Raw genomic sequence first — 13876 nt, forward strand, 5'->3', positions numbered from 1 at the left:
TGCCCTATTAGTTTTCTGCATCCACTGTCTGAAACTACTTTGTTCCTATTACAACAGTGGCTGTAGCACCTTGTGTCCTCTTCAGAAGAAATCCATAGCTTATTTTGCTTGCTACCACAAGAGGTGTAATATCTCTCAAGCTGTTATATTCTGTGAGGTTTCCTTTCTTAGATAGCTTTAATATTAGGCCTTACTTCCATTCATTTAATATTATTTCCTGTTCCCAGATCTTATTTAATAGCCAATTTAAAACTATAGATGAGCCTTTGGCATCTGTTTATATTATTCCCCCTTTAAGTTGTCTGATGTGTAGTTCTGGGTCTGTTCTGTTGTTTATAAACTTATGTGCCTTTACAATCCCTTCTCTATTCACTGGATCTCTTTTTATAGGTATATCGTCTTCAGCTTCTGCAGTCTCTGCTGGGTTATTTGGCTTGTAACAGCTAAGGATCTCTTTGAAGTGCTCAGCCCACCATTTTAGTTGGTTGTTCACTTTGGATAGTAGTTTTCCATCTTTTGTTTCTAGTGTTTTATTTCTAATTTTGCATTTGTTCATGAGGTTTAATGTAGTCACAAAAAGTAGGATAATTTAATAAAATTTGCTACTGATTCAAAGCTGAGAGGCATCACTAATGCACTAGAAGTTTGAGGCATCAGGAGGAAAAATTGGATGACTTTAAAGACTGGAACAATTGAAATTAGATGGGATTTATTAGTAAAAAGTGCAAGGTAATGCACTTTAGGACTAATCAGAATTTATATTATTAGGTGGAGCCTATTTCTTCAAAGTTATACAGGAAAAGAAAGACCAGGCTATATTGGTTCATCACAGGATGACTATGAGCCACTGTGATATGACCATGAAAAAGGCAAATATAATCCTACAATATATCAGGAGAGGTATTTTTAGTAGAGATATGAAAGTATTAATGTCCTTGTGCAAAGTGTTGGTAAGACTTCATCTTCATCTGGAATACTGTATGTAATGCTGGCCATCAGTGCTCAAGGCAGGTGAATTCAGACCAGACTAGATGCAGAGGAACAGCTGCTACTGTAACAGTGGAATGGCAAGTTGTCTTTGAAGAGCAGATTAAAAGAGCCTGACTTGTTTAGCCTAGCAAAATGAGAGCTGTGATGGGGCATAGTTGGTATCTATAAATATATCCAGGAGAACTCTAAGGAAAGAGAAGCTAAATGGCAAGGGTGGTACAAGAACAAATAGAAGCAAATACATTTAGGCTGGAAATTAAAAGGCAGTTTCTAACCATCAGGGAAACAAATTTCTGAAACAGCCTACCAATAGGAGGAGGAGAAACCAAACACACACTAGTTTTAAGGTGAAGCTATGCTATCTTATGAAAGGGGTTATGCAGGTAGTGACTGGACTCGATGATCCCAGGAGGTCCTTTTAATCCTAGTTGCTATGTTTTCACAAATGAAATAATAAATAAGATTCATTGTAAGTTTAAGGCACCTAAGTTTAACTGTCCCACAGTATGCATGAACTCATCTCACCAATTCAACCATGACTTTATTTTCATAACCTTTAATGGATGTTTATGCTTTACCATATATGAGTGTTATTTCCGTTTCTTAATTGCCCTTACCTAACCCAGCAAAAATATCCACCATATACAGTGGCCTTTGTTTTTTGGGATGCCTTTTAGAATCTCCTTCAACTTTTTTTTTAAATCCTAGTTATTCAGGTCAATTTCATTTTTCATGGTTAGAGCATTCTATTTAATCAGTCCAGTATGTTTTGATCCTCTTAGTTTGGAATGCAGTGATATGAGTCCTTCCTAGCATGACAAGCCTCATAGAAAAATCTGAAGTGCTATGATAATTATGAATCATACACTGTACATTACATAGAGTGGTTTCATGTTATTGAAATGTTTGGAAAAAAATTAGAAGCAGTTGAATTTGGAGGTTAGCAGAGCTCTGGGCATGAGCAGTGAGCAGTCATATAAAATTATTAGGCCACTTACAAATTTTTAGAGAGCTTAATTCTTACAAATTTAAGCACTATTAAAAATTTAAAGCACTCTCATAATTTCACATCTTGCTGCTTTGTCCTTCACTGGAACCAGAACTGCATTTTTTCTTCTTTCAGAATAAAGTATTTTAGGCCCCCTAACTTTCATGGTAATTTGCAATATAAAAACTATATACTATTTTAAAGTGAACTCCTCCCTGTGCAGAGGGTTGTATGCCACTTAAGTATTTAATGCAAGGCTTTAGTAGCTTATAATACCATGTAAGGGTCTGTTGTGTCAGGATAAATATTAGATAGACATTCATATGCTCAGGCAATGCGTATTTAATAATTACCTACAAAATAGATACGTATCTTTTTAAAGTGTGTGTAGTGTATGTATATATATAATACATTGTTTCATTTTCTTTGCCTTAAAAATCACAAACTTTGAAGTTTGGATATATAAAAAGATTCTTTCATGACTCCTGGATTATTCTCAAAGATGCAAAATGGGGCCTGTCTACATCAATTTATATGCAGTAAATTCCATTTTGGTTTAGGGATTTTCATCCCAATCTGGTAAAGAAAAAAGGCTCTAATAAGGGTTTGATATTCAGGTTAAACAATAAAAACTTAGACTTCATTTCCTGGCCCTATGATTAGAATCAGAGTAATAAAGACCAATACACCTGACATACTACATCAGTCAGCAGCCACTGACTGGTGAATTCTGTATAAGTGACACTTTAACTAGAACTCACGTACTTCATTCAAGTGTATACATTGTATATTGGTTTACTAGACTTCAGGTGAATAAACTTACCATGGGACTAAATGCTGCATGTTTCATTAGAGCTCCGTGAACTTATATTCCCCAAACTCTGTGTTCCTTAAGTTGACCATAGCCTAGAAAAAGTTTTCCTGTGTGTTTGGTTACAATATTTAGAAAGCAAAAATCAGCATTTCAAAATGGTGGCGTGGCAGAAATTAATATGAAATGGTATTATTACCCTATTATGAGCTATCAGATATAAGGTATACAGGATAGATAGTAATTGAGGCTGAGGAATGTACCTTGAATGATTCATGGCATCAACTCTGAGAACATTTCAGAATGGTGAAAACTGTTCAGCAGAATTTACCTTATTACAAATTACAAACCATAAGAATACATGCATGCCAGTAGGATTCAATTCCCAAAATCTGGCTCAAGGAGAGTACATTGTGTTCGTGGGTTAGAGAAATCAAAAGATCAACTAACTCTAATAAAACAATAATAGTGAGTGACTTAACTGGTCACAAAAATAGTCAGATGTCACATTAGAACAAGGTTTAATGATTACTTTTTGAACCAACTATTTCTATAGCACATAAAAGGAGAAAACTTCTTAGACTAGTTCTAGATAACACGCAGGAGCTGGTTCAAGAAATAACTATAATTGAGCCGCTATATAATAGTGACCACAATATAATTAAGTTCAGTTAACATCCTCTAGAAAGGATCAGTGTTTAATAACCAGTACCAGGAACTCAGATTTTAGATAAGGAGATGTTTTAAAATGGTGATCTAAAGCAGCGGAGGCCAACCTTTTTCGCAAGCATGCCACAAATAATCCCTATACCCTCCCCAAGTGCTGATCTGATCCCCTCCCCTTGCCTTATCTGCTTCTCCACTTTCTGCTCCCAGCCGTGTGCTCTTCACCTGATTCAGTACTTTGCTTGCTGCTTCTGCCACTGTGCTGCCTGCCCTCTCCCTGATCTGCCATGTGCCACACACACAGGCCAGTTGTGGCACCCATGCCACTGGTTGGTCTCCTCTGATCTAACACACAACAAAGGTCCTCAGATTTAGTGCAGAGGTTATCTTAAACCATTACAATTGTCACAGAAGGTGTACCTAGCCTTAAATGAGATAAGTAGAAAGCAGACTTGGAAAAGTAGAACACTGTTTTCTTCTGCCTGAGTTGTAGTTGTGGGACAGTAAAGACGCAGACAGAAGTGACAATTTTGGCCCAATCTGGCCACTGAAAGCACTCTATATTACATGAGGGTTCAGATGAAGGCACTCGAAAGTGGAATGCCCCTAGTAAGTTCTGTCTGCACTTGCTGGGAGCAAGGGTCAGCTGATGCAGGCAGCACTGCTTTTGGTGCTGGTTTTCAGAATAGGAGGGTGGGAAGAGAGTGAAGGGAGCTTGTTCTGGGGATTGCCCAGCTGGTTCTGGAGAGGGAAGTGGGTGGATTAAAGCTTCCCGAGATGGGTGGCGCCAATCCCCCCCTCCATACTCCAGTGTGGCTGGGGAAACCCCAAAATGGAACTTCATCTCCTCCCTCCTCCCCCTCCCATCCTAAGTCAGCACAGGAGCTGGGAGCAGTGGGGTGGAGATAGGGACAGAGACTGCACAGATGCAGCCTCTGTTCCTGGATGAGCTCCAAATTGGAATGTGGCCAAGGTCTGTTGGGTTAGGAGAATCAGTTTAACTCATGGCACTTTCTTGTGAAGCACTATGAGTTACACCCAGGAGCTGCTCTTCTGTCTAAACCTTAAGAGAGTATATTTCCTTGTTTTGTTCAATGGGAATTTTCAAAAGTTTAAATTCCCCCCACTATTTCCTACAGTCATAGCGTCCCAAGCCCATAGTGCAACTTCTATGATTCTCTGTATGTGAATGGTTATAATATTTGGAGGTAAAGAACTATTGCGCCTACTCTAGTGTACTGGCTAAAATGGTGGTTTTGGAGCAGTTCATTTTATGCTTCTCTATGGGGAGGCTGATGGGGTGAAGATTATCCCTTCACTTGTTCAGTTTCTGATGGCCCAAAGCTAGTTTAAGTAGCTATGTCCAAGGACTCATAGCATATGAAGGCAGCGATAAGAACAGCACCTAGGTCTCCTGCTTTCTAGTTTTCTATTTTAATACTGCTTCCCCTGACAAAGAAGAAAAGGAGCAGTGTTCTAATCTATGCAGCTGTGGCAGCTGAGCACATATTGTGATTTGAGTGGAGACTGTGCACTAAGACTGGGTCCCCTAGGTATGTCTTCATTCTTTTGGCAGAGTGTCCCTAGAATCAGAGAATCATGCAAAAGTAAGGGTGGAAGGGACTTAATCTAGTCCAGGAGTGGGCAATTATTTGGGCCTATGGTTTCATTGAGGGCAGCTCCTGCCTGACTAACCTGGTTTCTTTTTATGATCAGGTCACAACGTCCCTGGACGAAGGTGATGGGGTGGATGTCATCTTCCTGGAATTTAAGAAGGCCTTTGACATGATTTCCCACCACATTTTCTTAAAAAAACTAGGTGACTGCGGCATTGATGTCTACACAGTCAGATGGGTGGCAAATTGGCTAGATGGTTGCACCCAGAGAGTAGTGGTGGATGGGTCGTTTTTGACCTGGAGGGATGTGGGCAGTGGAGTCCCCCAGGGCTTGGTCCTGGGGCCTGTACTGTTCAACATCTTTATCAGAGATCTAGATGTGGGTGTGGAATGGATGCTGTCCAAATTCACTGGCGACGCCAAGTTGTGGGGCGAGGTGGGCACGCTGGAGGGGAGGGACAGAATCCAGCTAGATCTTGACAGGTTGCAGAGGTGGGCAGATGAGAATAGGATGGAATTCAACACAGACAAGTACCAGGTGCTGCCTCTAGGGAGAAGAAACCAGCAACACACCTATATGCTGGGAAACACCCTTCTTGTCAACACATTGGCAGAAAGGGATCTTGGAGTCATTGTCCACTCCAGGATGAACATGAGCTGCCAATGTGAGGAAGCAGTCAGTAAGGTTAACTGCAACTTGTTGTGCATCTACAGATGCACAACAAGCAGGTCCGGGGTGGTGATCCTTCCCCTCTATGTGGCACTGGTCAGGTCACAGTTGGAGTACTGCATCCAGTTCTGGGCACCGCACTTCAAGAGGGTTGTGGCTAGCACTGAGAGGGTTCAGAGAAGGGCTACACATATGGTCAAAGGGCAGTGGGGCAGGCCCTACGAGGAGAGGCTAAAAGGCCTGAACCTATTCAGTCTCCACAAGAGAAGGCTGAGAGGGGATCTGGTGGCTGTTTACAAACTCACCAAGGGGAACCAGCGAGAATTGGGGGAGGCCCTGTTCCCTCGGGCACCACCCAGGTTTACTCGGAATAATGGAATAATTACAAATTGTTAGAGAGAAGGTTCAGGCTGGACACCAGAGCTGCCAGGCTCTGTAATGGACTCCCAAGTGTGGTGGTGCTCTCTCCTACCTTGGGAGTCTTCAAGAGGAGGCTGGACAGATATTTGGCTGGGGTGGCACCTGTTCCTGCCCAGGGCAGAGGGTCAGACCTGATGATCTGTTTAGGTCCCTTCCGACCCTAAGCACTATGAAACTACCGGGAACATTGCCCAAAAACACCAGGAACACCCTAACCTGCCACAGGCAAAGCAGGGGAACAAGGGCACTGTCAAAAAAAATCCCCTGGCACGTGTAGCAACAGGAAAGGAAAAAATTCCTTCCTGGCCCCAGGAAGCAAACAGCAAAGCTCAGAAACACAGGAAAAAGCAAATACCCTCCACTCTGTTCTGCAGCCTGGGGACAGCAAAGAGCTGCACACATCAGAATCCCTTTCGGTCATTATTGCCCCTCCATTAATTTATCCAAACCCCTTTAATCTTCTTTTGTACCTAACCTGTTGTGGAGCTCTGCTTTATTCCTCCGCAGTTGGCTGTTTTCCTCTCTGATATCTACGTGCTCTAGACTGCAGAGCTCTTCTCCTGATCTCCCAGAGGTCCATGAGGGGGGGCTCTTGGGCTTCCAACTTATCTTGTTTTCAGCATGCTTCAAGCATAACTACTTCTAGATGATTCCTAACCAAGACTTATCCAACCTTTTCTTGAAAATCTTCAGTGAAGGACCTTCCACAACTTCCCAAAGGAATTTATTCCACTACCTCACTGTTCTAACATTAAGTGTTTTCCTGATGCCAATCTGAACATACTTTGTTGCAATTTCAGTCCATTACTATGCATCTTACTCTCTGCCATGATGGAGAAAAGGTGCTCTCCCTCTTCTTTATGGCAGCCCTTCAGATATTTTCTATCATGCCACCAATCATCAACACCAATTATGTCCAGTCACGCTACCAAGGAAATAATCCCTGATCATTTGTTCCAGCTTTGTGTGAACTGGAACTGAGGTAGTGAAAATGTCCTGGTGCCAACCAAAACTGCCATTGAGCATGCTGGTAACTCAGGTGCTGGGGACAACATCAAGGCATCCTTATTTAGGGCATCCTTATTTCCTATGTTGATATTGTCAGAGATTCCACTGGATGGGCTCTTGCTCTGTACCCTGGGGAAAGGAGTACACCTTGAATTCAAAGCAGCAAAGCAGGTCATTCATTGCCAATAAAGGGGTAAAGGCCACCCAGTAAGAAAACCCTGCACAAGTTTATGTTCAGGGTGAGAGGTCCCTCTCCTAGTCAAGAATGCACAGCCTTAATCATGCTGAAGTTAGCTCAGCTTCACTCCATTTGCCTGAAGTCTGAATAGCTTGGCTGGTCCCTTGCTTCATCGATTCTCTAGCTCATAGGCAGATACCCAGCTTCAAACTGCTCAAGGCCATTTAGAAAATTATTTCTGCCTCCTCCAGGGGATAAGTACCAAGCTCACCTGAGGCTATCGTTTCTTTTATTGCTGGAAGTCCATCTTATCTCATCCTGCAGGTAGGTAGCTCTGGGACCTAGAAGGTCTTACTAACCCTTCTTTCTCCATGTACAAGCTAGTCAGGAAAACTGAGGCACGCTATGTTATTACAACATGAACATATTTAAACCAGAAATGTTACAACATAGTCTGACACAGATATATGTAGAGGAAAAGTGAGGGGGTGTGCTTATTTCCTCAGCATTGCGACTGAATGCTCTGCTGCCCAGGTGTGGACATCTGTGCCTCACAGGCTCACTGCCTTCATACTTCCTTAGCATTTTTAACACTCTTCTAATAACTGTGGCAGGAAGGTGGAGCAAATTCAGTTTCCCAATATTCAGTTTTTACCAAAAGTTCAGTTTCCCAATATTTACCCACTGCAAGTCTGAATTGCATGGCTCTTCCACCCAGATCCCATCATATTACAGCACAAATCATATCACATGTGTGTCAGGCAGAGCAGTGAGTCTCAAGGGTAGCAAACACAGCCTCTGTGGACTCTTAGGACTAGGCAGCTTGTTTAATATTACAGTCCTAGGCAGGCCATGTGGTCTCAGCAACCATTTCAAGAGTTAGGACCTGCACGCTAGGTCATTAAAGCTAAACATATTTTAATCTATAATTGCACAAGATTTATTTAATTTAGGGTTTTTATTTATAGTTCGATCGGGATTGTAATGTGCTTTCAGCTCTCCATGCTGAGATCTGTCAATTTTTACTGCGTCTTTTAATTGTGTTCTTCCAGTCTAAGTGCCAGCAGCTTTCCAAAGCAGGCTGTTTACAAAATGCCTTTTACTTAAGGGATACGGTGAGAGTGAAATTTCAGGCTTGGTCAATCTACTCTTAACAGTGATAGCCTTATATGCTGCACTGTCTGGATGGTGTGGCACTGAGACTTGTTGCATTTTTCAACTTGATCAGCCCTGCTAAGTCATGAGTGTCATTAAGCAATACCTTTCCTAACTTGTGGCTTTAAAGGGTGCTATTTTCATCTGTCTGGCTTCACTCTAATATCTTTGCTGTCATGTTTACATATCTGACTCGCATACCTACCAGTTCTCAGCCGACACGCCTGTTGTATCCATAGATGTACACACCTCAGTGGCATCCACTGATGTACACACATCTCATAGATTTCATAGACATTAGGGCTGGAAGGGACCTCGGAAGATCATTGAGTCCAGCCCCCTGCCCAAAGGGCAGGAAGTCAGCTGGGGTCATAGGATCCCAGCAAGATAAGCATCCAGTTTCGTCTTGAAGGTGTTCAATGAAGGCGCTTGAACAACCTCCGGTGGCAGGCTGTTCCAGACCTTGGGGGCTTGGACAGTAAAGAAATTCTTATGTCCAGCCTGAAACGGTCTTGTAGTAGTTTATGACCATTCGACCTCGTCATCCCTTGGGGCGCTCTGGTGAACAAACGTTCCCCCAGATACTGGTGGTCATCCCTGATAAACTTATAGGTGGCCATCAGATCACCCCTGAGCCTGCGCTTTTCCAGGCTAAAGAGCTCCAGGGCTCTCAGCCTGTCATCGTAGGGTCTGCTTCCCTGACCTCTGATCATGCGCGTGGCTCTTCTTTGGACTCTCTCAAGCTTCTCCACATCCTTTTTGAATTGTGGAGCCCAAAACTGGACGCAGTACTCCAGCTGCGGCCTCACCAAGGCCGAGTACAAGGGGAGAATAATGTCCCGGGATTTGCTTGAGAAGCATCTATGGATGCAAGCCAGTGTTTTGGTCGCTTTACTAGCCGTAGCATCGCACTGCAGGCTCGTGTTCATCTTGTGGTCAGTGATGACCCCCAAGTCTCTTTCTTCCATAGTGCTAGCCAACATAGCACTGCTGAGCCTATAAGGATGCTGCGGGTTTTTCTTCCCAAGGTGGAGAACCTTGCATTTATCGGCATTGAACACCATCAGATTCTCGTCCGCCCACTTGCTGAGCCTGTCCAGGTCAGCCTGGATCACCCGCCTGTCTTCTGGTGTGGATGCTTTGCCCCAGTATGGTGTCATCAGCGAACTTGGCCAGTTCGCTTCTGACTCCAGTGTCCACATCATTAATGAAGATGTTGAACAGTATGGGTCCAAGGACAGAGCCTTGGGGGAACCCCACTGGTCACAGGACACCACAATGAGTGACTTCCTTCAATTACTATCCTCTGGGTCCAACCACGGAGCCAATTTTCCAGCCAGTGGATCGTGGAGGACCCAAGGTGACAATTGGCCAGTTTCTCCAAGAGGTGATCATGGGACACCAGATAGAAGGCTTTTTTGAAGTCAAGATATATGACATCAATCTCTTCTCCCTTGTCCAGGTGATAGGTCACCTGGTCGTAGAAGGAAATGAGATTGGTCAAGCAAGACCTACCCGCAACAAACCCGTGCTGGCTATCCCTTAAGATGTTGGTGTTGGCCAGTCCATTAAGGATGGCCTCTTTAATAAACTTTTCTAAGATCTTCCCCGGGATAGAAGTCAGGCTAATGGGCCTATAGTTAGCTGGATCCACTTTCCTCCCTTTCTTGAAGATAGGCACCACATTGGCCTTCTTCCAGTCTTCGGGCACTACACCAGAGCGCCAAGAGTTTTCAAAGATCCGCGCTAGAGGCTGGGCTATGATGCTCGCCAACTCCTTGAGTACCCTGGGGTGAAGATTGTCAGGGCCGGCTGACTTGAAGGTATCCAGCTTCTCAAGATGTTCCTTCACGAAGTCAGCATTAATGGAGGGCAGGGGATCACCCTCACCTGGACTTCCCCGTCCCGTAGCGGGCATGGGCGTCCCATGGGACTGATGAAAGACCGACGCAAAGTACCTATTTAATAGATTGGCTTTTTCCTGGGCGTCAGTTGTCAGTTGCCCCATCTGGTTCAGCAGGGGTCCAACGTTGCCCCTGCTTTTCCTCCGGCTCCCCACATATCTGAAAAAGGACTTTTTATTGTCCTTGATGCTCAAAGCTAGCTGGAGTTCAGTTGCAGCCTTGGCTTTCCTGGTATGCTCCCTGCAGGACCGGACCAGCGCAGAATAATCCTGCTTGGAGGCAATTCCCATCCTCCATCCTTTGTAGGCCTTTCTTTTTAGCCTCAGGAGGTTTGCTAGGTCCCTGGAGAGCCAGGGGGGCTGTTGTGCCCTCTTGCTGCCTTTCCTCCGAGATGGAATAGACTTAGTTTGTGCATTGAGGATTGCTCCCTTGAGGAGCAACCACTCTTCTTGAACTCCCCCATATTTAAAAAGCCAAGTCAGGAATTCCAGGGTACAGAAAAAGCCACCCCAACTGAATAGCATCAAAGTGATAATACTTTTAAAAGAATATGTTTGTTGTGTGCTGCTTATTTATACAAAGCCTGCATGCCCAGTGAAACTTTTCAACTCTGTTGAATTCAAAGGGGCAAAGTTCTCCTAAGCGTGAAAGAGGAATTATTTTCCAAGATCTTTGGATGCAGAGAGGCTAATATTTCTTTGAATTGCTTCAAGTGGTTGAAATGATACTATAGTGTGGCTTTTGCAATAAAAACAGTTTAAATTAATGTTACCATATTAATACCCTAGTGAGGGATTACCAAAAAGCTTTGTGGTAGGAACTTAAGTCGCTGTTCGGAAACCTCTCCCCTTCACAGTAGTGGCTAAAAACAGGCATAATATTGGCAGAAACTGGGCAGCCTACTCCACACTACTCTGCAAACTATTCCAGTGAGAACTTTGAGGTAAAATATGGCATGTTTCATGGCAACTTGCACTTGATTGTAACCCTGTAGGGGTAGGGACCATAGCTTTGTATATGTTGAGTGCTCTGGGGCCCAGTGCTCATTGTAGTCTTGGGTACAGTTGCAATATTAAATGATGGTAAGTGCGTTTCTGTCTGATGAATTCTGTAGGTTTGTACAGTTGTCTTTAAGAGTAAAATCAGGACAAGCTTTGGCCTTTGGAATGACTAGGCTTTGTCCTGCTTTGTGTCAAGTGAGGTGGTGTTTTGTGCTTTAACCAATGGTCACAAGGACCTTAAAATGAGATCACTTGGTGCATTACACGTGTAAGTAGCTTGGATTCCTCTTTGACTGACCATCAGGTCTTTTGGCAACACTGTACAAAAATATGCCGTCCTGAAGCTTTTCTAATCATGTTAAAACTATGCCTTGCCTGGGTAGGCATTACAGGATCAGGCTCTTTGATTTCCTCACAATGCTGCTATTAACGTTGTTTAGACTTATTTTTTTTGTGAGGGCTCACTAGATATTTCATTCTAACAGACTGGAATGGGAGTAGTTAATATCTTGATTCTCCCATTCACCAACAAGCTGCTTGGATTCAGTGATTTTTCTTTACCTGTTTAGAAAAAAATATTGTGAAATAACTCCAGCACTGGTGGTTTGTAGCCTGAAAAAAATGCCTGAGACCTGGGCCTATTAGCCTGCCCATGCTGCACTAACTATTTCACTAATGCTTTAACCTCACATGGATGAACAGGGTTTCCCTCAGATGAGTGGACAAATGAGAACAGATGATCAGCACAGTTCATAAAAGTGAAATATCTGACGCTGCTCCCCCAGTGCTCTTGTGTTGTGGGTGAATCTATGCGCAGGGGGATATGGAGAAGGAGGAAGGGAGAGAGTTGTAAAACAGTTCTGCAATAACTGTGTGCATAGGGCTATGCATCAATGGAAAACTTATCTTTAAAAAGGGGACATTGCCATAGGCACATAGAGCCAAATTCTGCTCTTTCACCTACGCTGCAAAGAAACTTCGGTAACCATATTTTCTTCAGTCAAGTTCCTTCAAATTTACACAAGTGAAATTGAAATCCAAATCCATCCCTCAGTACTGATGTGGGAAAAATAATGCACAATTTTCAAACCAGAAGGAAAAATCCCTATGTTCAGTTCTGTAAACTCTTTGTATTTCCCAAATCTTGCCTGCAGCATCCTCTCCTTGCAGGTTTTTCACCTTCTCAGTAAAGAGTGGAAGGTGTTTGAAAAGTCCTTTTCATTACTATTCTTTTAACCTGAATGATTATTTTACTTTTTCAAACTTTACCCTGCTCTGCCGACAAAACAAGAAACAATAAATCTAAGACAAAGCATCTTGGTGTGGGGTGAATAAGCAGCGCTGACGCTGATTCCTTAAAAAAACTCATTTCTTGTAACATGAGCCCTGCTGAGGATGGTCATGTCAACTTATTAGACTTTTTTACTTGGCCGTATTGATTCTGTTCTACACCGATGCAGCCCATAATGCTGGCTAATGTTATTGACGAGCCATCAGTCTTACAGAGAAGTGTGGGGCTTGCAGCTCTTTCACAACCACAAAAACCTATCCATGGACAATGATGGAGAGGAGAACGAAGATGCAAGCGAAGCACTCAGGCTGGCTTCATTCAGCCTGTGATACATTAATGAAAGACATACACTCTGTGGAAAGAGACAGATGTGGCTCTCTAGAAGCCATTTATTTATAAAATAATTATGAATGCACAGTCGAGTCATGGATTTTCATTATTGTGTGCATGCCCAACACTCTTCTTTTGTTCATGTCTGGCTGTAAATGAAATGTAAAGGGTGCAAGGGGGAGAATTAGCAGAAGAGGACTGAGCTCTATTACTCCCCCTCACCCCCTCTTCTTACCACCTTTTATTAAGTCTGAAGGACAGGTACAGACTGGAATTTGTCAAAGTAATGTGAGGCTTCTTCTGGAAGATGTGTTTCATTCATAACCCAGAAGGCCAACCTCTTCAGAAGCATTATAATAAAATACAGTCTCTTGGTTCACTGAATGTGGAATTTGTCTAAACAATACATAACATCTTATATCAGCTTGTGAGCATGTATAAGTGAGTTTTGTCTGCTGGACTGTTGAATGTGCGGTCTAAGCTACTTAAATCTCAGTTGTATTCCTTTTATTATTTAAATCTAGAGTTATGTCTTTGGAAGTTAGTCTCCCCTTTGTTGCCTGAAAATGAGAGAGCAGAACAGTTTTCTAATGCCTAAAGAGGAAAAAGACCCTGAAATTGAGGAAGTTTATTATTATACCTCATAATTCTGTTTCTGAAATAACAGATCGACTACAAGTCATTGTGTACTTGCAGTGAGATACATAAATGAAAGAGCTTAGAAATAAAGCTGTGACTCTATAGTGTCCATACAACAAAGCAGTTGGGTCAGATCATATGAAAAATGTGGCCAGAAAATTTTATTGAAAATAGTATTATAAATTAAGTCTAGTCATGTCCCTTAACAT

Source organism: Alligator mississippiensis, chromosome 3, assembly GCF_030867095.1.
Source record: "Alligator mississippiensis isolate rAllMis1 chromosome 3, rAllMis1, whole genome shotgun sequence".
In the NCBI taxonomy this organism is placed as follows: Eukaryota; Metazoa; Chordata; order Crocodylia; family Alligatoridae; genus Alligator; species Alligator mississippiensis.